The sequence below is a fragment of the Protopterus annectens genome, chromosome 4.part1, assembly GCF_019279795.1.
Source record: "Protopterus annectens isolate FY-2018-M chromosome 4.part1, PAN1.0, whole genome shotgun sequence".
In the NCBI taxonomy this organism is placed as follows: Eukaryota; Metazoa; Chordata; order Ceratodontiformes; family Protopteridae; genus Protopterus; species Protopterus annectens.
In genome coordinates this window covers 686,284,870-686,312,389 of record NC_056734.1, presented here as the reverse complement: position 1 = coordinate 686,312,389, position 27,520 = coordinate 686,284,870, and the positions used below count along the sequence as shown (strand labels likewise).

Genomic DNA, 27,520 nt, shown 5'->3' with positions numbered 1-27,520 from the left:
CTCTTTTTTGGCAAAAAAGGAGAAATAAGGTAATACAATAGTTCCTCTAGTGGAGACTTGAGCAGAAAGAAGGCTACTTTGCAAGGCCTTGAAATAAAGGGCAGAGCAAACTTCACTAAAGGAGAGAGAAACATGTATAGATTTTTGCACTGAGTCTATGTTTGCATCACTGAAGAATGCCCATGGCTCCAGAAACTAAGGGATTAGGTAGACCAGCAGCAACATGCCTAATTCCTACAATGTGAAAGCGTCACTCCTCAACGTCCCAGGATCTTGACTTTTGACTTTATAAATAGATGACATAATAAATAGTTGTGGAAGAGATACCTGAAATCAGTAAGCTGGCAGATACATAAAAAATATATTATAAATAGTTATTTACACTACATATTTAAAAATATATTTTAAATTTTAATAAGGTATGTATACAGACAGAGAGGACAGATATAGAACAGCTGGAGTAATTAAAAATGACTAATACTGCAAACAGGAATTAAACTGATAATGAAATTAAACTACAAATAAATTAACTACTTTTTTCATAAAAAAGGACTATAACAACTGAAAAGGTTATTTTTGACATTAAGTGCGTTTCTATTACTATATTTAAGTACTAACAACTGTCAGGCATTGTACACAGAACGGTTTGCTATACTTGATGTAATACAGCATGCTGTCACAATAGAAGCTCTAAGAAGTCCTTGTAACCAGTTCTTCAGAGCTCCAGTTACAGACCAATTAAACAAAAGGTCGTGAGATTTTATTCAGTAAGAGCAATGATCCAAATTGCCACATTTATACAGTCACTACTGGAAGTGGCATTTTCGGTAAATGGTGGTATTCTGCCATGATGAAAAAGAAAATGTGGTACAGTTGGTCAAAAATTACACTGCTAAACTACGAATGAGTAAGAATAACTTTACTGATGGGTGAAATAATGGAAGGTGAAGTTTTAGAAAAATGGTAATGCAAACAAGAATGAATATAAAGATACACAATGGCATGCCTTACAAAAAGGATTTAAAATTGAATTATTCAACTCTTTTCTTTTCTAGTAATGTTAAGTTTGTATTAGAAGACAGCATATCCATCGATGTAACAATTTTGATTCTATAAAAGCCTTACACTCTTTAAAAATCACCAAAGATGTTTTCAAAAACCAATTAAAAAGTATAAAACTAGATACTAACACTGAAAAATTATTTAGTTCTGCAATATACATGTTTAGAGTAAAATGAGGGGATGCATTTTCTGATAAAAATGTTAACAGATTCATGGATTGTGGTACCCTGTATTCGGGCCTGTTATATATCAACATGGAAAAAAAAATACTCCAGAACATCAGTTTGAAAACACTGATCTCCAACCCAATAACCTCAAATGCACTTGGAGAATAAGAAATAATATGAATTTCTTCTTCCTCCAGCTTTTAAATTTAGGTTGGGGATGTTGAATGCTGTGTGTCTACTGATTCTACAATTTACAGTTAATTCGAGACTCAGATGCTTAGCATTTCACTGTTTACAACTTTATATGCCAAGCAGAGTTTACCACTATTGTGCTGATACATTACGCTGTAAAAATGAAGTTATTTTTGATTATAATCTAGAAGTTTATAACTTGGAATAAATACGGTAAATATTCTCTACACCTATTCCAATAATCAAAGTTCAGTATTAAGAGTACCCACAAAAACTAGAGTTGTACTCTAGTGCAGGAAGGATTAATCTAACAAATAAGTTAGTGAGGATCTCAGGTTTCCTAAATAAGAATGACCTCATCTAATCCTAAATGTTTAAGTCCTCTACTTCTATCTCTCATAACATTTTCTGTGTAGTGCAACTTGTTATTAATCCATACACCAAATTCTTAATGACATTTACTTTTCTAGAACGATGCTATTCAGAAGAATAGGGATGTGATTTATAAGCATCTTTTAAGCCTAGTTTTGCCAGGAAATTTGAAACAGGAAGAAGAGTTAACAGGTTTTGAAGTGACATAATTCTGAATTTGGATACTATTGCAAATAGGTTTAGGAAAAAAAGATCCAGAACTGGTCTCCAAGAATTTTCCTTCTATGGTACTAGGAACATCCATGAATAAAACCCCTTCCCTACCTGGGAATAAGGAGCAGGTTCTATCACTCCTTAGGACGGCATGTGATGAAGAAGTGGTAGAAACAAAACAGTCTGACCTGGACAATGAGGAATGACTCCCACTGGAAAGGAAGAACTTCCGACCTCTGCCATCTGTAACCTTGATGAATGATATTCTGAACCCATTTGTCTGAAACTATCTATTGTCAAAGAGAAAAACAGAGACTCAGACTTTCTGGAAGGAAAAAGGGGCCAAGGTGGGAGGGATTCACAAGGTCTCTTGAATAGTTATTCAGACTTCTAGGACTGTCCTTGATTTTGGGAGGTATGAAACTTCTTTTTGGGACCTTGTTGCCATTTCACTGAAAAACCTTAAGAGATTTCTTGGATCAGCTTGCCCCTTTCATCACACACTGCAGCAGAGGGGCAAAACACTAAATCTCTAACCAAGGAAGTATTTAAAATCTTATTTTCACATGGTCTGGGAGGTTCAGAAAATGCAGCCATGCAAACCTCCTAAAATAGTACCAGTGACCACAGCCCTGGAAGAAGCATTGATTCATAAATGCACTGTACACAATGAGTCATGACCTGTATAATAGAAGAAACTAAGTTATTTAAAGCAGATTTTCCTAACATGAAAAAACTGCAGATAAAACATCCCACATACTTTCACAATTTGTCAGAACAAACTTTAGCTTATGAACGTGACAATTAAAAATTCTGAAAATCACAGTTGAAGAAGCAAACACTTTTTTTCCCCAAACCTATCAATAATAGGATTGGAATTAACTAAATGCTTAGCAGCAGTGGGATCAACTAAAGCTACAGCTGTTGGGTCAGGTTTGGGAAAGTCTATAAACATTTTAAGAGAGAGAGGAAATGTATACGTACTATCTGCCTTTTTAGAGGCGAACAGACTATCAGGAAGATTGCAGGCAATAACACACACACACACACACACACACACACACACACACACACACACACACACACACACACACACACACACACACACCATAAAGTAGACAGAACATGAGGAATGTGTGCAGGCTCTGATAAATCCTACTGTAACAATTCAGTATCTTTTGAGGGACTGAGAAACCTCAGGGTTCTCCCTCTGAAAACATTGGCACATTGCAGCAAAAGTCTTACAGAGATAGATAAAGCCCACAAATAGAATCAGAAACTGAACTCTCCTTTAAGTCTGAATCAGACATCTGAGAAAAAAAAATGTAGTCATCCACGCACCTTCCTGTTCAGATTCAGAATCTTGAATCTCTTCAGGAAAAGAGGAATCCCTCTTTCTTTTGCCAAAAACAATTTTACAACAAGGATCACCATCCAGTGTTAAACCTTTTGCCAGACCCAGTAAACTACTCTTATTCAAAGAAAAGTGAAGAGGAGAAGATAGATGTTTGGTCTTCTGTTTCTTTTCGACAGGAAAAAATGGGCCCAACTATGTTATTAACGGCAGCAGCAGCTCCCCCAGGGATGGGCACAATGCTCTGATAGAACACAACCTTCCCTGTTTCATCTCCCAGGACTGACAGGAGCAGCTGTCCCTTGTCCACTGAAGGAACTCCAACAGCCACACAAGACATGGCGAAACCCCAGTCTATAACAGTTGTAGGTGCTACACCAGAGGGACCTGGGGTAAAAGATGAGTGGTACAAGGTACAATAAATGACCACAGCAGAGTAATTGACCTGCAGCTGAGGCCATTTGCTAGCCTACTGTGGTGGCAAAGGCTGTTTGCTTAATTTTTTTCTATTTTTGACTAGAAGAAGAACTGACCATGGGACTGGTAGCCTGTTCTATGGTCAAGCTGTAATGAAACTGGTACTTCTTTTTCTAGGAAAGACAATTAGCACTTGTGGGTAATACTACCAATCCACAAAAGTTACTTTTGTGACAGAAAATCATGTTAAAAAGTACTTTAAACACATCAGCCCAAAAAAAGTAAAATAAATACAATTTCTAAACAGAAAATGTTTTCAGTTACTTTACACCACTTTTAAACTGCCAGAAAAAAAATGAAAGGTGTCAAGTATGTTATAGTCTCAAGACAGTCCGTTAAAACACATCACTCAACCTAGCTTTAAAATAACTTTCCCGAAGAGGAAAGTAATAAAACATCAACAAAATTAAGAAAATTAGAAGTTATGTACTCACCATAACGTTCCATCTGAGTAGGTGACTTCATTTGGATGCAACCTGTGGGTATCGGATCCAACTTCGGATCCGAGCCGGCATTTCAAAAGCTTAGGATCCGAGCTCCTAGCTCCTCCCTCTACCCATAATCCCCTGCCAAGCCCTAACTGACCTCAGATTGAGTTTGCCTAGTGAATACTAGTATAAAAATACCTGAACACAGGAATAAACTCTTACTCTATATAGGTCAGGGGATGGAGGGGGGGATGGTTGCATCCAAATGAAGTCACCTACTCAGATGGAACGTTATGGTGAGTACATAACTTCTAAATCTGAAGTAGGCAGACTTCATTTGTCTGCAACCTGTGGGACAGAGTCCCCAGCTACCTAAATCTTGGCGGCCATCATGGAAGGATGTTCCGAGCACCGAGAGCCAAAGGATGCTCTCCCCCTGGAAACAACATCCACCTTATAATGAGAAATGAAGGTATGAGACGAGGCCCAAGTGGCTGCTGCACAGATATCATCCAATGGCACTCGGGACTTAAAAGCGGCTGAAGTGGAAACTGCCCTAGTAGAGTGAGCTGTAATCCTCTGAGGAGCAGGCCTACCTGAAGTGTCATAAGCCTGCAAAATACAATTAGCAATCCATCTCGACAGTGTGACTTTGGAGACTGCTTTACCCATAGCAAATTTAGCAAAGGAGACGAACAGCTGATCTGATTGTCTATGACCAGCCGTTCTGTGAATGTAGAAGCGCAATTGTCTGTGAACATCTAAATAATGCAACTTATATTCTCCTTTGTTTTTATAGTTGGGGAAAAAAACAGGTAAGTTGATTGATTGGTTAATATTAGATTCCGAAGAAACTTTTGGAAGAAAAGAAGGATTGGTCCTGAGGAACACCCTATCGGGAAAAAAGGAGAGGTAAGGCGGTTTGACGCATAGAGCCTGGAGTTTCGACACTCTTCTGGCTGAGGTGATGACTACCAAGAAGGCAGTCTTCCAGGAAAGGTACTTTAGATCTACAGAAGCTGCAGGCTCAAAGGGAGGAGCAGTAAGGGCCTGTAGGACTAAAGATAGGTCCCAAGGCGGCACAGCTTCTTTGACTGGGGGCCTCAACAGAAAAACTCCTTTAAGAAAGGTCTTGCAAAGTTTTGCAGTCATGAGGGGAGCTGACTCATGACCCACATGATAATGGGAAATCACTGCCATTTGTACCTTTACCGTGGAAGAACTGGCCCCCTGATGAAAGAGGTCTGTTAAGAAGTCCAGTACCGCAGACATTGGTGCAGAAAAAGGATGAATATTGTTCTGAGTCGCCCAAATAGAAAACCTTTTCCATTTGCTCCGGTAAACCTTCCTAGTGGAAGGTTTATGAGCCGCCACTAAAATGGCCTTGACTGGTGACGAGATACCGGGAGTCCTAATCAAGGATGGAACTGGAGCAGCCAGGCTGCCAATCTCAAGGTGTGTAGATTCGGAATCGGGAGCCCTTGAGGATGGGAAATGAGATCCGGGATCGGATTTAGAATCCACGGCGGATTCACTTTGTGAGACCATACATAAGGGAACCAAGTCTGACGAGGCCAGAACGGGGCAATGAGAATCATTCTGCTCCCCAAACTGTTGGCTTTCTGCAAGAGCCTCTGCATTAGAGGTAGTGGAGGATAAGCATAAAGGAGACCGGGAGGCCAAGCATGCACCAGTGCGTCTCTCGGGGATTCCCCAGGTGGGGGAAGCAGAGTGAAGAAACTGTCGCATTTGGCATTTGAGTGAGAAGCAAAAAGATCGCAACAGGGTTGCCCCCAGATGGCAAAAATCTTCTTCGCTACCAGAGGATTGAGAGACCATTCGTGAGGAGAAAGAATGGTGCGACTGAGCTTGTCCGCAAGGACGTTGGACCTTCCCGGAATGTGCGTTGCTACAAGAAAGCATTTGGTGGAGATTGCCCATTCCCAGACTCTCATGCCCTCTTGACAAAGGGGATAGGACCTGGTTCCCCCCTGTTTGTTGATGTACCAGACTACCGACATGTTGTCCGTCTGGATCGCAATAGTCCCTGCAGGGAGAAGGCTGTGAAGTGCTTGCAACGCTAAGAGCACCGCCCTCATCTCCAGGACATTTATATGCAATGAGGTCTCTGAACTGTTCCACGTGCCTTGGACAATCTTGCCCGCAGAATGCCCCCCCACCCGAGGCGAGAAGCGTCCGTGGTCACCGTGGCTAGGGGGAATGTTGCACAAAAGGGTCTCCCTGCTAGGAGCTCCGGTGACTGGAGCCACCAAAACAGGGAGTCCCTGCATGCCTTGCTGATAGCTATCGGGCTGTTGAGAGAAGAATACAGCGGAGACCACTGGACCTGTAGGGTCCATTGAAGAACCCGCATGTGTAAGCGAGCATGGAGAAGAAGTGGAATAGCTGCTGCCATTGAACTCAGGGCCCTCAGGACCGAAGCCGCCATCGGAAACGGTTGCAAGACTGCTGTGATATGACACCTCAGGCTGGACAGTCGATCTGGAGTGAGGAAGGCCTGCATTGATCTTGTGTCCAACCTTCCTCCTATGAAATCTATAAGTTGTGTGGGATGCAGTAAAGATTTTTCCATGTTTATGGTGATGCCCAGCCTCGGGGCTATAAGGAGGAAATAGTCTCTGGCTGAGCACAGTAGATGCCTTGATGATGCCGTGAGGAGCCAGTCGTCCAGGTATGGAAAGACCTGTATTCCCTGGAGTCTCAGGTGGGCCGCTACCACTGCTAGTACCTTGGTGAACACCCTGGGGGCAGAGGTGAGACCAAAGGGAAGGACCCTGAACTGGTAGTGGCTGGCTCCCAGCCGGAAGCGAAGGAACCTCCTGGACCGTCTGTCCATCCGAATGTGGTAGTACGCGTCCTTGAGGTCGATAGAGCACATCCAATCGTTCTCCCGCAAAAGGGGGAGTATAGATTGTAGAGTGACCATCCGGAACTTTTGATTGGTTACAGACAGGTTCAGCAGGGAAAGGTCTAAGATCGGTCTTAAGTCCCCCGTTTTCTTTGGCACCAAGAAGAACCTGGAGTAAAACCCTGATCCGGTCTGATCTCGGGGGACGTGCTGGATGGCTCTTTTTCCTAACAGCTGCTCGATTTCGACAGCTGCTGCCTCCCTTTGGTCGGGTGGTACATCGGGGAGGCTTTGGGATCTGGGGATTTTGCTCAGGGGAATGGCATAACCTCTGGATATCACACGAAGCACCCAACGGTCTGACGTGATTGACTCCCAAGATGTCAGGTGCCTCAAAAAACGCCCCCCGACTGTCTCCAGAGATGGACAGCTGGGCAACCCTTCAGGGCTGTTGCGTGGGTCTGTCAGAGAAGGGTTCTCTGGACCCAAAGTTCCTAGGAGCCCCTCTGCCTCTAGGACGGCGACCTCCCTGTCCTCCTTTGCCACGGAAGGACTGGTTGTCCGGAGCAGGTTGGGATTGCTGCGACTTCCGGAACCACATCTTCTTCTGTCCCTTTTGGTTCTTCGAGAAGGACCTCTGGGGAGCTGAGAAGTGGACTCCAACGGCAGACAGCGTCTTCCCGTCCTTCTCGCTCTGGACTAAAGTTTCCCGAACAGTTTTGCTAAACAGGGCAGAACCATCAAAGGGGGCATTTGCGAAGGTCGCTTTGAAAGGCTCTGCAAAGTCACAGTGGCGGAGCCAGGCCTGACGCCTCATGGTGAGGCCCGCTCCACTAGCTCTAGCGGCTCCCTCAGTTGCGTGAGAAAGTAGCCGCATAGAAGTATTAGAAACTGATCTGAGAGTGGCCATACGGGTGGAGTACACGTGCTTGTCCTCCGCCGACATGGACTCTGGGGGAGATGCCGCGTACTCTTTAATCAGGTCCCGTTGCATCCTGATGACATGTGCCATGTAGTTCAGCGCTCTCAGAGAGAAGGTTGCTGAACTAAAAGCTCGCTTCCCAATGCGATCCATCGAGCAGGACTCTTTGCTCGGAGGATGCATAGAGGGACTTTCCTGGGCTAATTCCCTCTTTGTGGCTGCGGCCATCATCATAGCATCTACCGGGGGGCCCTTGCTCCAATGAGTGCGGTCCGCCGGTGGGCTCGGCATTCGATCCGGACGCTTGGGGACAGGATCAACAGTGTCTGGTTCCTTCCATGCTCTGGTGGAAATAAGGTCCACCAGAGGATCGGCAGGAGGGGACACCCAAGAGGTAGATGGGCCCGCCTCGAATGCCTCCAAGAACACAGACTCGTCTGAGGAGGCCTTGGGGGCAGACCACCCCCCCCGATTCTAAGCATCTCCATAATGTCTCCAAAGGAGACGTCCTCCGGGGGTGACCTTGGGGAGCCCTCCCCTTCATCCAAGTCTGTGTCTTCAGTAATGGACTCAGGGGAGTCCACGTGTCTCCTTTTACACTTACGCTTCCGAGGCACTTCCTCGGGGGGAGTGTCCGAGGAGTCCTCTTCAGCAGCCAGATGTTCCAAAGGAACTACTTGGGACATCGAGGCGGGCTGTCCCTGGGACCGGCTGATGGGAGCCTGGCCCAGCTGCAAGGGAGTGCGGGGTGGAGCCGCGGCAGGGACCGGGGGTCCGGTAGTCCTCAACAGTGCCCTTTCCACTACGTCAAAAGCCGAGGGAGAGCCGGTCTCTCTAAGCCCCAAGAGCCGACCCCCACTCGGATCTGACGCACAGATCGGAGCTGGAGCAGAGACCGTCGGATCCAAGAGACCGATGCACTCCGACCTAGATGGAGTCGAAGACACACCAGCTCCCTCGGATCCGAGGCTAGGCCCTCGGCTCCGAGAGGTCGGGTCCGAAGCACTCAAGGGATGGATCCGATCCGAGGTGCGCTGACCAATCAGATCCGAACCAACCCCGGATACAACTCTGCCCGGCTCTCACAGCTCCGAACCCGGGAGACGGGTCGGAGAAGGAGCCAAGGGGGCGAAAAATGGGGTCGAAGCCCCTCCCGGTTGGGGGGGGGGGCTAAGAGCACTCCCATTTGCATCTGGGCCTGGATGAAATGCCTCATCATCTGGTCCATATCTGCTTCTGACATTGAGAAAGTGGATCTAGATGAGGCCACCGAAGCGGACCTAGAAAGCCGCCTCGGGGACCTCACCGAAGGGCTAGTCTCCTCCTCCTCTGTCTCTCCTTCTCTCTAATGGTCTCCCTATCCTCCGGCTTCTTGGTGGGAGGTTGAGTCCCTGCCGGGGAAAGGGAGACCGTAGCACCCGTGGTAGGTTGCTGGCTAACAGGGGCAGAGGCCGAAGCCACATCTGGAGGGAGAAGTCCCGCCAGTACTAACTTCGACCTCCGCTCCCTTAAAGCTCGGGGGTTGAACCCTGCGCATATGGTACAACCAGATGACAGGTGTTCAACCCCCAAGCATTTAACGCTCTGATTGTGGCCATCAGCTGGGGACAGCTTGTGGCCACACTCGGTACATTTTGAGAAAACTGCCTTAGAGGCTTCTGCCATGGTACACCCTATAGGCCTAACACACAAAAAAACTGAAAAACTCACACAAAACTACACAAAACCCGAAGAAAAGTTTTAAGGTAAAGAGAGGAAAGCCTAAAACACACACACAACTAAAAACGGAGTAAAACTTTAAAGTTTTCCTGTCAAAACTTATCTGAACACAATTTGCTGCCAGGAGCTCGAGGAATCCGTTACTACTTGAAACGCGGCAAACGAAATCTGAGGTCAGTTAGGGCTTGGCAGGGGATTATGGGTAGAGGGAGGAGCTAGGAGCTCGGATCCTAAGCTTTTGAAATGAAGGCTTGGATCCGAAGTCAGATCCAATACCCACAGGTTGCAGACAAATGAAGTCTGCCTACTTCAGATTGGAAGGTTTTCTCTCCAAAGGGAACTTATCTGCCCAGCAAAGAAAAGCACAAGCCAACCGTTGATCCTTGAAGGTCTCAGAGAAGCCTACTCTTCGGTAGCAGTAAGCTCTGAAGGGTTTTGCATCCAAACTTGTCTTTTAGTCAGATCAGTTCGACCTATCTGGCAGTTTGGGTGCATGGATGGTACCCTGAAGCTTTGGAAGCTTGCCAGCTGTTACATCCCTGGCAGGATATAACCCATATAGCTAAGGCTCCTGCAGCAGTGATAAATACGGTGAACATATTTATTACCATTGACTTTACAAAGAAAATCTTCAAACTTTGGTTTGCTTCTATTATAGCTATATTAGATGTTGAAAAGCCTCATTTAACCTATTTTTAATCTTTCTACAGCAATTTTTTTTCTGTAAGTAACATACGGCTTCCTTTTACCAGTCTTTCTATTTTCTTACACCACTATTGTAGTTTTTAGTACTCATGCTTGTCAACATGTTTAGCTGTCAAGGTGCCTTTCAGACACTGAGTACAAATATTATGCAACAGTTGTCATGCCAAAATAAGCCTTATGGAGCACAATTTGTTGCAATCTCTGACAGTCACGTTATTATTTCACCTCATTCTTACCCAGGATTTTTAAGCTATACATACCATGGGAGGGAAATGGTTTCACAGAAAGTTTAACACTAAAATCTAGTCCACTGTTACCCAAATGATCAAGTGAGTCCTTTCTTGCCAAATCCAGCATGTGTTCAGCTTCAAAGGACAATATAAGTCAAGAATATTTTATACCCCAGTGAAAAAGGGAACCAACTGGCTAGAGTTATTTAAATGCATTAAATCAAAAATTTCAAAAGTAGGAACCTGCTGTATGTTTGTGTGGATAATTAAAATCACCCAGTATAATTGTATGACAGCAGTTTACTGGGTCTACTGGATTGTTTCACTCTCTATGTCAGAGAAAGTATAGCTGCTTAAGTTGCACCTGCCATTAAAATAGATGATCAAATTCCTCACTGCTGCAGTAGCCCCAGTCTATGGTTATATCCTGCCCAGGATACAACAACTGACCAACTTCAGAAAGCTGTCTATTTCCCACAACTACTCTGACTGCTGATTGGCTAGCCCCTTGGAGAGAAATCAGTACTCACAGTGTCGACAACTTCAAGACTTTCTTGCCCATATAGACAGAAAGATCCTATTCTTCCTGAACCTCTACCAGATATAAGCAATAACAAATAACTATACCTCAACAACTAACGATATAGAGAAAAGGGGAGATGGAGAGTGGATGCAGCTACTGCATCAGTGAGGAATTTGAAAATCTACTGTTGTGGTATGTGCAACTTACGCAACTTACACAACTGTACTATGTTTATCATTTTCACCGATGATGTAGCCTGTGACTATATGGCTTGATTCACAAAACCTAACCAGGCTGGTAGGAGGAAGGATAAGGGTCCTTGGTCTTAAAAAAGCCAGTCCTGGACCTGGAAAAAGAATCCAGTTTGTAATGCTTTGCAAAAAGAAGACCATGTTGATGCTCCTGGAATGCTTCTACCATCCACCTCATTCCAGTATGCCATAATACAAGCCAAGGCTCTAACAGAATCTGCTTTGATACTGCCTGGACTATATCTGTCATGGTGGGAACAGCAAAAAAGCAATAGCCGAGGACAACCATCTTGAAATGGTCTGTTTTGATGTGGCTTGTCCTTTCTTTGTCTCACTGTAACATATAAACAACTGATCTGCTTTTCTAAATAACTTATATATGTCAAGATAGTACTTGAGCTGCCAATGAACATCCAGAGTATGTAGAATCCTTTCTCCCTGATTCTGACGATATGGACAGAACACTGGTAGATTAATGGCCTGATTCAAGGTAAACTCTGAAACATCTCTGGGCATAAATGAGGAGTTTGTTCTTTATGTGATCCTATCTCTGGGGAAGACCATACAGGGTTCACATACCATGAAAGCTTGTAAATCAGATACTTTTCTTGCTTGTGTCAACTGTCTAATGCTAACAATAAGAAGTACCACCTTCCATGTGATAAACCATAAATCAGCCTGATGAGCCAGTTCAAAGGCAGACAGTTAACTTTTCCAGCAAAAAGTTAAAATCCCAAGTAGCAGCTGCATGTTTTCTAGGTGGCCTAAGATGGAAAACTCTCTTCAGTAACTGTCTTCCCAAAAACAGAGATGAAATGGGAGGATCAATAGGCAGACATGATGAAATGGACACTAGATGAACCATGGTAGAGGAATAAGAAAGGCCAGAGGAAAGTAACTCACACAAATATTTAAGGACCAGTGAAATATAACCCCTGATAGGTTCCTGGTAATTGGCTAAGCACAAACTAGAACATATTTTCCACTTGCCAATGTAACATTTCCTAGCAGCAGGTTTTCTTGTCTCCTTTAGTACTTACTGCACATCCTCCTGAAAGAGGTGCCTAAAAGGTATCAGAACTGAATCATTCAGGCAACTAGATGAAGTTGTTTGAGAATGGGTTGTATCAAACTCTCCTTGTCTTGTGGGGGTAAATCCAGTCTATGAGGAAGCTTGTAGTAACTGCCCTTGGCCAATACCATAAGTAGGGAAAACCATTACTTCCAAGATGGAAGCACACTGATCAGCAACATAACTTAAGCTCTCCCAGTGTGAAAACAGAAATAGAGGAAAAAGGAGTGCAAATTCAGATACTGACTAGTAAATATACTACCCAGATGCCATCAGAGAAGAAATTTAAAAAGCCTGAAAGAAAATCAACCAGAAAACGTGAAGAGAAAACACTGTTTGGGAAGGATTCTGCAGTTGTTCAGCAAAAAGCAGTTCAAGCTTCATCTTTGGTTCGAGACATGTCTTCCAGTAATTTACAGGAAAAATACATCTAATGTACTCAGAGGTGATTAAAATAAATAAAATGTTGAAGGAATATAGCAATTTAAACAAAACAGCTGGAAAAATAGAGAAAAATAATTAACTAGCCATTGAGATGAATTGAAACAACTGTAAAATTCAGTGGTTGGAATGAAGAAAAAGCTGGCTGAATATGAGGTTTCTCAAGAAGAACCGTTTAAAAAATAGTAGTTAGAATACAGAACACAAAGAGAAAACCTGAGATTTTCTGTTGCACCAGAGAAACTGGAAGGAACAGACTATTAATTTTATAAAAGCATAAATAAGCCACTGGGCTGGTATTCCAAAGTAGTATTTATTAATTGAATGAGCACATCAAATGTATGCTCCAAACCTGGCCACAAGAAAGTAGCCAAGACCTATTAGTAAAAATGCAATCATACCAAAAGAAAGAGAAGACCCTGATGAAATTGTGGAAGAAGGACAAAGCATAAAAAACTGGAGACAGGAGAGTGTTTAAAGAAAATGATTATTCAATGTACACCCGGCAAAAGAGAAGCAAAATTCACCCAATCAATCAGGGAATGCAGAGAGGCAGGAGCGAGATGTAAGCTGTTATATCCAGCTGTCTTCAAAATATTCTTTCCTAGAGGATCAAAGCCTTTTTTTGAAGCAGAACAGCTAGGGTTTAAGGTCTATGCTTTAAAGCTGAGGAGAGCACACCAACAGTGCAAGGTTATAATGCCCTCCACACATTTAGACCAGCCTACACAAACAGGGACTAAGGGTAGAGGTGTCTGTTTACATCAAAAATAAATATACCACAAGGCTGGTCAAACAGGACAATGCACTTCAGCTGCTCCATGTTCAAATCACCATAGGCAAAAATCCAATATCACTTCCTTGCAGCTACAGGTCCCCCTCTATGACCCAGGAAACCCATACCATGTATTTGAACTAATTAGAAACACTAACCATCTAACCCAATACCATATTCGTGGGCGACTTTAATTACCCCACTATTAACTGGGAATCCTATACGACACCAAATGTACACGCATAGAGATTCCTGGATTTTGTAAACACAAACTACCTGAACCAGTCAGTACATCAACCAGGGGTGCAGCCATATTGGATCTGGTCCTCACTAATAAGGGAGAGTGCTGTACACCCCCCCCCCCCAACTGTAATGTGTTCCCTGTTAAGGTTAGACTACAAAATGGTCTCCTTTGAAGTAAAAATAAAACCTGGACCCCCCAACTAAACCTGGAATATTCAGGAACTACTCTAAGGCTAACCTCCTGCTATTAAGTGATAACCTGGCAAAATTTCAAGACTCATAAGCCCTGTGAACACTACTGCCTATGCAGAACTTTTCACAGAAACCATGTACAAGCATATTAATAGCTGCATAGAGACAGCTGTACCCACCAGGAAGAGGAACAAAACTAACTAAAAAAAAAAAACATACTACCCTGGTGGAATCACAAAATCAATAGGGTGTATAATAGAAGGAAGAAAATCATGGCAAAAATTAGGAGGTGCAGCACCCCAGCAGGATAAAAGCACTCTCATCAAACTAAACAAACACCTCAGAGGACAAATAGAGGCAAATAATGTCTACCAAAGCTAAATTTGAGATGAGTCTGGCCTTCTAGGCCAAGGACAACCACAAGGCATTCTTTAGCTATTTCTGCAACCTCAAAGGCAACACACAATTGCGTGCAGAGCTCATTGTAAATGGAGCCACCTATACCGAGCCAGAAGATATAGCAAACCTACTGGCTGATAAATTTAGCTCCAACTTTAACCCTCTCTCCCCCTCAACCTTCCCACATAAAATATCATGTAATATAACTCTCCCTGATATCACTAGGGAACAGGTCCTTAATGCTCTCTCTAAAGGCAAGAACACTGCATCAAAGGGCCCAAACACTATCCCAGGATGCCTTCAAATAGCATGAAACATGACCTATCAGGGCCTCTCAAAAGTACAGTTGTGTACACTTACCATAAATGTAGATGTTCGAGTGTATTCACCGTTGCAGTCATCACACTTGGGTTATCCTGCCAGGGGTAGCCCTCAGTCGGCCCTAATACCAGAGGCTTAGTATTTCTGCATTGGTTGCTGTCGCTTCAGGACTGACGTCAGGTCGTCACTGGTATAAAAACAGGCAGTTGACACCATCACATCAGTTTTTCTTGCCCCAAATGTCAACAGCCCCAAATACGGAGCTAAGTTATGGTGGAATAACACCACCAGTAAAAGTAAATACCAACAGCCCTGTAACAAGTGAGGAAGAGAGAGAGAGAGAGAGAGAGAGAGAAGGGGGCTGGAGGGTGGGAAACCAGGACTGCAACAGTGAATACACTCGAACATCTACATTTATGGTAAGTGTACACAACTGTACTATGTTCTTCGTGTTTCACTGTTGCAGTCATCACACTTGGGTTGATTCCCTAAGCTGAAGAGTGGGTGGAGGCAGTCAAGAAGAGTTGGGGATGGCTAGTATGACCTGTAGGACTGCGGTTGCAAAGCCCACCTTGGATATGGAAAAGATAGGCAGGTGGTAATGCTTGGTGAAGGTATGAACAGAACTCCATGTTGCACCTTACAGAATGTCCCTGGTAGGGACTCCTCTGAGAAAGGCTGTAGAGGTTGAAGGTGCCCTAATGGAATGTGTTCTGTCCCCCTGTGGGGGTGGTTTTCCATGGTGTTTGTAACAGAAATAGATACAGTGTGCTATCCATTTGGAGATGGTTTGTTTTGATATGGTCTTGCCCTCTGCCCCAGGTGCAAAGCTGACTAGTAACTGGTCAGATTTCCTAAAGGGTTTAGTCCTATCCAAGTAGAATCTGAGCTGTCTGTGCACATCTAAATAGTGCAGGATCCGTTCCCCCTTATATTGAGGTTTAGGGAAAAAGGTGGGCAAATGAACAGATTGGTTGAGAGCAACACTGGACACCACTTTAGGCATGAAAGTTGGGTTAGTCCTGAGGGAGACCCTGTCAGCATGGAAAATGATGAAGGGTTCCACAGCCATAAATGTTTGTAGCTCAGACACTCTTCTATCTGAAGTGATGGCCAAAAGCAAGGCTGTTTTCCCAGAGAGACATTTTAACTCTGTTGAAGCTGCAGGCTCAAAGGGGGAGGGGTTGAGCTTTTCCAACACAAAGTTAAGGTCCCAAGCAGGGCTATGGGCTCTTCTTGGAGGCCTTAAGTTGTTAGCCCCACTCAGGAACTGCTTGATGAGAGGGTGTGAGAAGAGAGGTGGCTCAGTGCTGTAATGTACAGAGATGGCAGAGGCATGGATTTCAATGGAAGAGAAGGAAAGGCCCCTGTGGAGTAGGTCTGCAAGGTAATCCAGGATGAGAGGTAAGGATGGCTGTGCTGGTACAGCTCCTTTAGTTTAGATCCAGGAACAATACTTTTTCCACTTGTCAGCATAGGATTTTCTAGTACTGGGTCGTCTGGCTTTCACGTATAACATCCAGGACCTGCTTGCTTAGGCTGGCCACTGGTGGAGAAGTCAAGGAATAAGCCAGGCTGCCAGGTTCAAAGTGTGCAATTGTGGATGCAAGAACTCGCCCTCCTGCTGTGTCAGGAGAGTTGGAATCTGAGGGAGGTGCCATGGAGGCAACGGAGACAGACTGCGCAGTAGTGGGTACCAGTGCTGGCGTGGCCAGTCTGGGGCAATCAGGACTGCCGTTGGTCTCTCCTCCCTTATTTTGAGTAGCACTCTGGTAAGAAGAGGAAGAGGGGGGGAATGCATAGATTGAGAGGTTTTCCCAGTGGAAGGACGGGGCATCCACTTTCCAGGCTTTGCTGTGAGGTTCCTTGGTGCAGTATTTGCTGAGCTGGTGGTTGTAGGGGGAGGCAAATAGGTCCTCCTTCGGGGTACCCCATTTCTGGGTCACAAGGCTGAAGGTGTTGTGGTTTAATTGACACTTGTGTGGGTCTAGGAGATTTCTGCTTAAGTTGTCTGCCAGAGAGTTTTGGTTGCCTGGCAGGAATTGGGCTTGTAGGTGAATATGCATAGCTAAGGCCATGTTCCAAAGGGTCATGGCTAGCCTGCAGAGTGGGTAAGAGTGGGTTCCCCCTGCTTGTTGTACCACATCACTGTGGTGTTGTTGGTTTTGATTAGAAGAGGCCCCGGAGAGAGTAGGGATCTGAAAGCTGTTAGAGTGTGCTGAACAGCTAGCATCTCTTTCTGGTTGATGTGTAGATGAATTTGATTTGGGGTCCAGTGGCCCTGAATGCACCTGCCGCCCAGATGTGCACCCCAAGCATAGTCTGATGCATCTGTGGTTAGGGTCTGGGCAGTGTGGGGTTGTGTAAAGGGAAGTCCCATGTTGTAGTTGCATACTGCTGCCCACCAAAGGAACTCTTTCCTTAGACAAGGTATCATAGGCATAACAGTTTCCAGGTCCTGAGAATGCTGGCACCAAAGACTTTTTAAGTACCACTGAAGTTCCCTCATGTGCAGTCTGGCATATGGAACTAGTAGAATGCAGGAGGCCATGAACCCTAGGGCATGCAGGATTTTTCTTTCAGATAACTGGGTTCTGGTGGTCATTTGAGAGAAGTAGTCTGTCAGATAGGCTTGTTTTTCTGGAGTAAGAAATGCCATCTGGGATGCTGTGCCCAAGCTTGCTCCCAGGAATACAATTTTTTGACTGGGGACTAGTTTGGATTTCTTTTCATTGACAATGTACCCCCAGTGAGGTTAGAAGGTCCTTTACAAATGTCAGGTGCTGCAAAAGCTTTTCCTGACTGTCTGCCTGAATCAGGCAGTCGTCCAAATAGGGGTAAATTTGAATATTTCTTTGTCTGCAAAAGGCAATGGCTGGCGCCAGGCATTTTGTGAAAACTCTGGGAGCAGTGGATAAGCCAAAGGGAAGTGCAGAGAACTGATAATGCATAGATCCTGCCCTGAAACGTAGATATTTCCTGTAAGAGTCCCTGATTGGGATATGCAGATAGGCCTTCTTTAGGTCTAGGGTGGCTAACCAGGCATCTTTGGACAGCATAGGGAAAAGCTAATGTAGGGTGAGCATTTTGAATTTTGGTATCACCAGGAAGGTGTTTAGAATGGATAGATCTAAGACGGGGCACCAGGTGCCTTCTTTTCTGGGTACCAGGAAAAGTCTGGAATAAAAACCTAGGCCTATCTGTTCTGCAGGAATAGGCTGAATTGCCCATACGGAGAGCAGGGACTGAACTTGGTTTTGTGCCTCTGCCCATTGGTTTGGAGAAAGATCTGGGAACCCTTTTGGGGTTGGCAGCATGTGGAAATAAAATTTGTACCCTGGGATACTATGTTGAGGACCCATCGATCGTTGGTAATGGAGACCCAGTTTTTTGCATGGTAGACAGGTTTTCCTCCCAGGGGCATGAGCAATTGGGCAGAGGTGAGGGGAGGAGTTGAGAAGTCAATGTGAATTCTTTCCACAAGGGGGTGGCTTAGCACTCCCTGTTTTAGAAGTGGAGGTACTCCATTGCTTAGATCTCTGCATACCCTGACACTGTTGTCTGGGGGATCTGCTTCCTCTATGTCTAGTCTGAGGTGGCGTTGAGGGGGCTGGAAAGAACCAGTGTTTTAAGGGGCAGTGCCTACTGAATCTTGGAGGCCTGTACTTGCAAAAAATCTTTGACTGTCTGCATAGACTTAGCTTTTTCTTCCATCGTTTATAAAACCTCTTCTGCTTTGGTGCCAAACAGATTGTCTTTGTTCAGAGGTGCATCCAATAATTTTGATTTGACATGGTCTGGCAAGGTCTGTTCCTTAAGCCAGGCATGCCTTCTAAGTACAGAACCTGTGACTGCTGCCCTGCAAAATGCTTCTAGGGCGTCAATCCCACATTGCAGGGTATGCCTGCTGACTTGGCTTGCAGAATGCATAAGCTCCTGTAATTCTTTATTTTCTGCACAGTCAGGGAAGGTAGATAATTTTTGCTTAATAAGTTCCATAGTATGTTGCTGGCATTTCAGCATGTGGAATTGACAATTTAATTCTCTAATGGCAAGAGTTGCAGAGGTGTATACTTTTTTACCCCATCTGTCTAATGCTCAAGAAACCCTGTCCAAGGAGGTGACATTCTTAGCTGTAGTTGCTTTTATTCCTTTAGATCCTTGGGAGATGATCTATGGGTCAGCAGTGGGATTCTTGAAAATAAATTTGTATGAGTCAGGGACTCTGTAGTACCTGTCAGGTTTCCTGGGAGCAGGAGGTAAAGTATCAGGCGTTAGGCTGGATTCCATAAAGACATCATCCATAACATCCAGAACAGGCGGGATAGCTGAGGGCCTGTGCTCTGGTAAATCTAAAAATTCCCTGAATCGCTTTTTGGACAGAAAATAATCCTGGCATTCTCAATGGAAATGCTCTCTCAAAGTATGTAGGGTTTCACAAAAAGAAAAATCATCTGGAGGAGAAGCAGACGGAATGGATTCCTCTGCATCTGAATCCTCATAAGAAGATAATGGCATGTATTCATAACCAGAAACCTCACAGTCGTCTGACTCTTGGTCAAATACAGCTGCTAGGGACAAGTCTCTCTTCCTTTTAGCAGGGGAAGGCTGGCTTCCCCTAATCAGTATGATAAGGTCTTCCGCCATTTTAAGCATCTGTGATTGTGGCAAGAAAGCAGGCGCTTGAGAATGGGTCATTGGTTTCTTAGTTGTAGGTCATACTCTGGGCCTTAGAAACTTGGTAGTTTTAGAAAGAACTGAAGACGTGAAAGAAGTCAGCGGTTTGTGTCGAATATAGGTAGTGCAAAGAGCTTCTTCAGAAGCCAGTGCCTGCACAGCGGCTCCGGACTCATCCAAGGTAGAGACATCCACAGGTTCCGTAGTCAGAGAAGAGTCTTGCGGCATACCAGACTCCGAATGGGTCTCAGTAGCGTCCTGCGAATCCATCGAAGCGGGCATCAGAGGCTGTAAAAGCGCCTCACTGAGTACCGGAGAACTGGTAACTAGCTTAACAGAAGCATTGTCTGCAGTTTTGGACCTGTGCGGTCTGTCTCTGTCTTTATCCTTACCTTTTTTTGGAAGATCATTAAGTCGGATGGCTTACCGAAGCCATATCAGAATACGGAGATCGAGAGCAAAAGTCTTTAGCTACAATAAGGGCCCTAGATGAATAGTTCAGGGGTTGAACAAAGCACAAAACTGGCAGTGACGGACATCATGGTCTGGGCCTAAACAGGTGACGCAGTAAGAATGGAAATCTCGGTATGGTATTTGCTTTCCACAGGCGAGACAATTGTTAACTTTTTCTAACATCGGTTAGAGCAAGAAAAAAGGATCCCCAACACGGTACACAGCTTTAGAAGACTTCAACTTCAATTTCTGAAACGAAAACTCAGGTAGCGGTCAACCGGCACTATTGCGAACTGCTTCTGCTTCGGGCTCCTCGGCAAGAAAGACTGGTGTAATGGCATCGGCTGCCTGTTTTTATACCACTGCCAGCCTGATGTCAGTCCTGAAGCGACAGCAACCAACGCAGAAATACTAAGCCTCTGGTATTCGGGCCGACTGAGGGCTACCCCTGGCAGGATAACCCAAGTGTGATGACTGCAACTGTGAAACACGAAGAACATCTGCTATTTAACTACAGCCTCCAAACAGGCTTTGTGCCACATGAATGGAGAGCAGCAAGAGTCATCCGTCTGCACAAAGGTGGGCCATCTACAGACCCATAAGTCTCACTAGTCTTATATGTAAAGCCATGGAAAGAATCATCACGGAAATGATCAATAGTGATATAGTAAACCTCCAGACTCTGGACCCAACCCAGTTTGGTTTCATCAAAGGCAGATCATGCCTACTCAACTTGGTGGACTTCTTTGAGAAGGTCACCAAAGCAATGGATGAGGGCAAAATGGTTCACACTGCCTACCTTGACCTGGCCATGGCATTTGACACAATACCTGACTAGGGCATTGCTAACAAACTCAAAAGGTTAGACATAAACTCATATGTCACCCGGTAGATAGCCAAATGGCTCACAGACAGGACTCAGGAAGTTAGAACTGGGGAGTCCACTTTTACAAAGAGGCCAGTCACAAGGGGAGTCCCTCAGGGATCAGTCCTTGGACCGCTCCTTTTTGGCATTTACTTCTCTGAAGTCAAGGCCAATGTCAGTGGTCTCTGACTTACTAAATTTGCAGATAATTACAAGTTAGGAACTATCATTGAATAAAAAACAAGTAATCTCCGTGGTATCTCCAAAGTCTCAAAACAACCCACTAAACAAGTGTAGTGGGTCCAAAAACAAAACAGTGTAAGAAACTTCTCTGTGTGGAAGATTTTCAGCCCATATATCTCTATTTAATCACTGTATATTAATCAGATCAGACAACAGTAGTAGAAGTAGCGAACTTAAAACTGTCTTAAGTCAAAACAAAACAAAACAAAAAATAATAATAAATATATAAATTTACAGCATTACTAAGTATTCGAAAGTAATCCAAGCAAGGCAGGCAGTCTGTTTGCAGTCTAAAATCCTTTAAGTACACAGACAAGCGATCCAAGTAAAACAAAAATAGAGTAATAATTTCCTCACAAGCTTTCTAAATATATATATACTTTTTATCAGGCATGGGAGTGGTTTATTGTGCTGTAAAACAAAGTGTTATTGGTACACATGTTAAATTCACATCCCTTCCCCCATCAGTGTGACATTCGAGCTGGTCCTGCCCTACTTAGTAGCTATCATAATAATATTATAACCCTTATGTACTTTAAATAAAATTTATAATGATGTGGCTCAGTTTCTCATTCTTCTGACAGCAAGGTTCAAAGACAGACTTTCCTAGAGAAAACTTTTCCAATGTTCTAAAGTAAAATGCTTGAGACAAAGAAAAAAAAAAAACACAGGTGTTGACTAGAAGCAGCAGCAGTATATTTGACTTTACCCAAAGGTGCTGAGAGATGGAGATGAACAGGAAGACCAGCAGCCCTGAAATCAGTGAATAAATGGAAGACTATAAAGCATCTTATCACACTTGTGAAATATGGTTTTGTAAGGAAAAAGTGGCTTAAAAGCATTGGACTTTTGTTGACTTTGTTAAACTTGTGGGTGGACTGTAAAGCATATACCCCCACTTTATATCATTAATGTTTAGAAAGGCACTAAAAGGGGGGAACTAATTGTAAATAAAACAATCTTTGTTCTTATTAGTATTTGTATAAAACATTTCATGATGTAAACTGCATGTTATACACAGTAAAACAGTTTTTGTGTGAGGATAGAGGTCCTAGGCAGTAGCCACTCAGCCCACACGGCATGCTTTGATCTAACCAAGGCCTTCACCATTGTACTCCACACTGGCATTGGTAACATGTTAAAACAACTAATGGTACACCTCTGTGTGGCAAGATAGATAGCACACTGGCTGACAGAACTTGCCCAATTAGAGTGGCATGTGCCATTTCGAAAAGTAAGAAAGTTGTCAGTGGAGTACCACAGGTTTCAAGTAATGGAACCTCTCCATTTTTTGTATGTTCTTTTCTGACTTCCATACCACAAACCTCGACTTGCAGATAAACAGACTCGCCAATAAGTGCAAGCTGGGTATCAGTATCTATATCATTATTGATACAGAAACACTTCAGCAAAATCTAGTCCTTACAACACAATGGTGTACAAACCAGGGGTTCAAACTAAATGCAAAAAAGTGTATCAGTGTTACCTTTGGGACTTGCCTATCAATACAATATACAGAACAGCCAGTATCTCACTCCAGACAAACAGAGTAGTCCAATACAGCAGTTGGGGAGACATTTCCTTCACCTTTGACATCATACTGTAAGAGGAGTTCAGAAATCCTTCCATCTAGCACAGTTGATTTCAAAGACATCTCATCCAAGTCTAAGGATGTTACTGCCCCTCTGTAACTTGCCCTAATTTGACCAGTTATTGAGTTCAGTGCCCCCGGGTGGCTGTGGCAGTGAAGCGGTTAGCGTTACTGCCTCACAACAAGAGGTTCTCTACTTCGATTCTCGGATGGGCTGTCTCCTGTGTGGAGTCTACATGCCCTCTCTGCGGTTGCGTGGGTTTCCTCTGGATGCTCCGGTTTCCTCCCACATTCCAAAGGCATGCTGCAGGTAGATTGGACACTTTAAAATGGCCCTATGGGTGTGTGTGTGTGTCTTCTGTGGAAGGTTGTGTGCCGGGCTGGCAAGTCGACACAGTAAAACTCCACTGCCAATCGTTCTGCGGACCTTTGTTCCAATGTGTTGACCCCAATGGGAAAAACCAAAAGGAGAAGAAGATTGAGTACAATGCCCCCATCAACATGTGCCTAGTCAGACATAGCCATCTAGAAAGACCTCAGAGGTTCATGATAAAGAAAATTATTGGCTTAAAATCCCTTGGCTACCAAAACAGACTAAAAGCACTATCCTTACAGTCTGTATCATGTAGACTCCTTTGTGGAGATGTACACTTGGCATTCTGTCTAGCAAATACTTGCCCTAGTGAATCTCTCTTACCTAAACAGGAGGAGTGGTTACATAAACACCTGAACCAAGGATTTGAACCTCCACCAACAAAAAAATAAAATATGTTAAGAGGGGTAGACTCATTACCTTATGGTTGTTCCATCTCTGGAACAAACTGTCCCCCACATGTCAAGCAAAGTGGCATCCTTGCCTCTTCAAGACTAACCTTGATCAATGGTATCCACAAGTTCATTCATGCCGTGACATGTTTTACCCTCCTGGAAGGTGACAGGAGGAGGGGGTTGGATCATGAGGATGGTGTTTGGTCTTTAGACTTACTTGCCTTGTGGTTCTCCTTGATCCTATAATCCCTGATGGTCTATTTCATTGCATGGTATGGACATTAGGCCTGCATGGAGCTCTATCCACCTTTCAGAGACTGTTGAATAATGTACTGAAGCCAGACCCATGATACACTGCTACATTCCCCAGTGACTTAGTTATTCATCCAGAGGACTGGAAATCTCACTTACCTAAAGTGCAGGCTGTATTACAGTCCATACGACAGGCAGGCATGACTGTAAATGCTAAGAAAGGTAAACCAGATTGGTAGAACCCAACTACTTAGGGTGCCTTAAAGAAAGAGGTAAAAGCTGAAACAACAGAGACCATAAAAAAACTGACACGTAGCCCATACTAACAGGCAGGTGAACGCTTTTTTGGACAAGATGGGTACTACAAAAAGTTTATTCATAATGTTATGACTATTGCGAGACCATAGACATATCTCACAAGAGGAATAGCTTCTGTCAAGATGTAGTGATCTACTAATGCAGATAGAGTATTAAATGAAATAAAAGGATCCTTTGATGTTCATATTGATTACTGCTGCAGTAGACTTAGCTAAATGGGGTTGTATCCTGCTAAGGGTATAATGGCCATCCAGCTTCCAGAGCTTCAGGGCAACTTCCATGCGTCCAACTGTCATGCAGCTCGAGCTAAGATGACTAAGACAAGTTTGGGTGTGATACCCTTCAGAGCTTTGCTGCTGCTGAAGAGTATGCTCCTCTGAGGCTTTTGAGGATCAACAGTCAGCTTGTGGTTTCCTTTGCTTAGCAGATAAGTTCCTTTTGGGGTAAAAACCTTCCATTTTCTTAAATTAATTGATGTTTTATTAGTTTCCTCTTTAGGAAACTTATTTTAAAGTTAGAAGTGTTGTATTTTAATGGACTGTCTCAAAAATGTAACACTCTTTTAAACTAATTGAAAACATACTTTCTGTGGAGAAATTTTATTTTTCCTTGATGGGGCTGGCATAGTGTTTGAAAGTGGCCTTTTTACTGTTTTTCTTTTTGTACAGAAAAAAAAAACTTTTGTGGACTGGTAGTTTTGCCAGATTTGCTGCTTGTCTTCCCCAGGAAAGAGGCACCATTTTTAGCTTGATCATGAAACAGACTACCTCTCCCACGGTTAGTCCTTCTTCTCACCACAAAACAAGGCTGTTTACTATTTTTTCTAACACCACAGTAGGTTAGCAATTTGTCATGGAAAAACATGAGAAGTAGATGGTGGATAGGTTTTGTACTAGGGGTTATAGGCGTTCTAATGTTGCTGGAGCTTTAAGATCCCTGAATTATATAAACAGATCAGAGTTATTACAGTATAAAGTTAAAGAGTCTCAGATACATCAATTTAGATTTACAACTAATTTTGGAAATAATACTCACTTTACTAATTTAGTACAAAAACATTGGGGTATATTATTAACAGATGGGCGTCTTAAAGATTTGTTACCCCCAGATGTTTATTTTCTTATAGGAAGAGTAAAACAATGGCGGGGTACTTCAATCATTATAAAAATTCACTCATACTAATTTGGTGTCACATCAAATTACCTCAGATGGTCAACCATAATTAGGATGACATCTCTGTGGTAACTGTAGTTTTTCTAAATATGTTTGTAAAAGTAAACATTTTACATCTAAGAACAAACACTCCAACAGTATTTCAGATGAATGTCTTAAAGATTTGTTACCCCCAGATGTTTATTTTCTTACAGGAAGAGTAAAACAATGGTGGGTACTTCAATCATTATAAAAATTAATTCATACTAATTTGGTGTCACATCAAATTACCTCAGATGGTCAACCATAATTAGGATGTCATCTCTGTGGTAACTGTAGTTTTTCTAAATATGTTTGTAAAAGTAAGCATTTTACATCTAAGAACACTCCAACAGTATTTCAGATTAATGTCTATGGTAATTGTAATTCTGATTGGATTACATATTTAGATTCATGTACATGTCAAACTTCACATCCTTTTAAAGTAAGAATTTCAGAACATTTGAGTGATATCAGGTGTGATCACACTTCAAATGCCCTATTTAAACATACTATTAAGCATAATTCAGCTAAATTTAATTTTGTTATAATAGATAGGATTACACACAACAGAATGAATACGTCTGGATGGCACACTATATTAAATAGAAAAGAAAAAACTTGAATAATTAGATTAGGAAGTCTTTCTGCCCCTGGACTAAATGATCATTTGTGAGTAGCCAATTATGTTAGCTCAGGGTTTTTTTTATTCAGCTGATTTAGTGTAACTGGTATGCACTGATGAAGACAGAGATGCTGAAACTGGTATGCTGACTTTTGAAGTTTGTATGGATTTTCATCACTGAAGATTTTCTGAAGGATTTCTGACCAATTAAAATTATTAGATGGTGACAACTGTGTGCTGGCTTATTTATATTTGTATTTTGTTGTGAAGGCTGCCAGCCTAGCCAGACAGAATGTTATAGATAATTCTATCATTTGTAAATATTAATGTAAGACAAGGCTTGTTGTCTTAAATGGAAAAAAAATGCTGTTAGATGTGGAACTAAAAAAAATGAAACAACAGTGCTCTCTGCTGACCACGTAAAACATGTTGTGACCCTCTGATCTAAAGTTGGCCGGTCTAGATGAAGACATTCTTTCTATTGCTTTAACCAAGAATTAAATTGCTAGATTTAAACAAGCAAATGTAATTGTATTGCTCTGCTTCCTCACCAGCTGCAAGATAATACAAGGAGATGTTAAGAATGTAAATGTAGTTTCTGTTAGCCTGGGAACTCAGGGAAGTGTGAAGAATGATGTAATGGGAACCAGGAATGTGATTTTAAAAACAGAGAGAATCAGAGATTATTAAGCACTTTTTTCTTGACCATCCAACTCACTGCACTGTCTTGATCTACAAGTAAGTTTATCTTAGACTTGTGTTTTCTCTTAGTCTAATCTTTCTAGTTTCTAGCTATTTCTAAGTGTTTTTCTGTGATGTCAGAACTATACTACTGAATTATTTTAAGTATTTCTCTGTGATCTCTGAACTCTTGACTAGGACTGTGTAGTAAGAAGTATTGTCTTGTGTTTTATTATTTATTATTAAATATTTTAATACCTTTCAACTGTGGCTGTTTTGTGTAGAGATAATTTAAGCTCTGGAGTACATTGCATATTTATAGCGATTACTGTCCAAGTCACTCCAAACAAGCCTTGACTGTTTAGTCACACTTACCAATTGGATAATAATATTGCACAGTAATAATTGGACACCCTTTTAAGGGCCTTTGAGTAGCTGATAATTATTATCTGGGTGGTGGCAGTGATTTCTACCGTATAGTCTGGATAAAAGGGGGACAGCTGGGGAACCTGTGCCAGCCTTCCCCAGGAGTGTCTGTGTGGTTGTATAAACTCTTATCTCAAAGTGTGTGTATGTTAGCTACTTGGGCGGGGACATGTAGCACTGGTAGGACAGAGAGGGTGCTGGAGATTTTAGCTTGCCCAGCTGGCTGAGATCTGGACCCTATAGCTGTGCCAGTGGGGAGTCTTATTGGGGACCTGGAGAGCAAGAGAATGACCAGCCCCAGACTGACTGTGATCTCTGTGTGCTCTTAAGGGAAATTGCACTTTATTGTGTGTATTTGTTGTCCTTTCCTCCTATATGAGATGCCCCTCACTGGTGTTAGTGATTTGGATTGAGACTTTCCAGAGGCTAGTAGATCATATCCTAGCAGGAGCAGGAGGGTTTGCCCTTGCTTACCTAGATGATGTGGCCATCTACAGCCATTC

At 43.2% G+C, this 27,520-nt stretch overlaps 1 protein-coding gene across 4 annotated transcripts in view; it reads right to left on the bottom strand.

Moving 5' to 3' along the window:
* The window catches only part of IFT80 (intraflagellar transport 80), a 2,191,035-nt gene that overhangs the window by 393,716 nt on the left and 1,769,799 nt on the right, over positions 1–27,520 (bottom strand). The gene's annotated exons all lie outside the window — the stretch shown is intronic.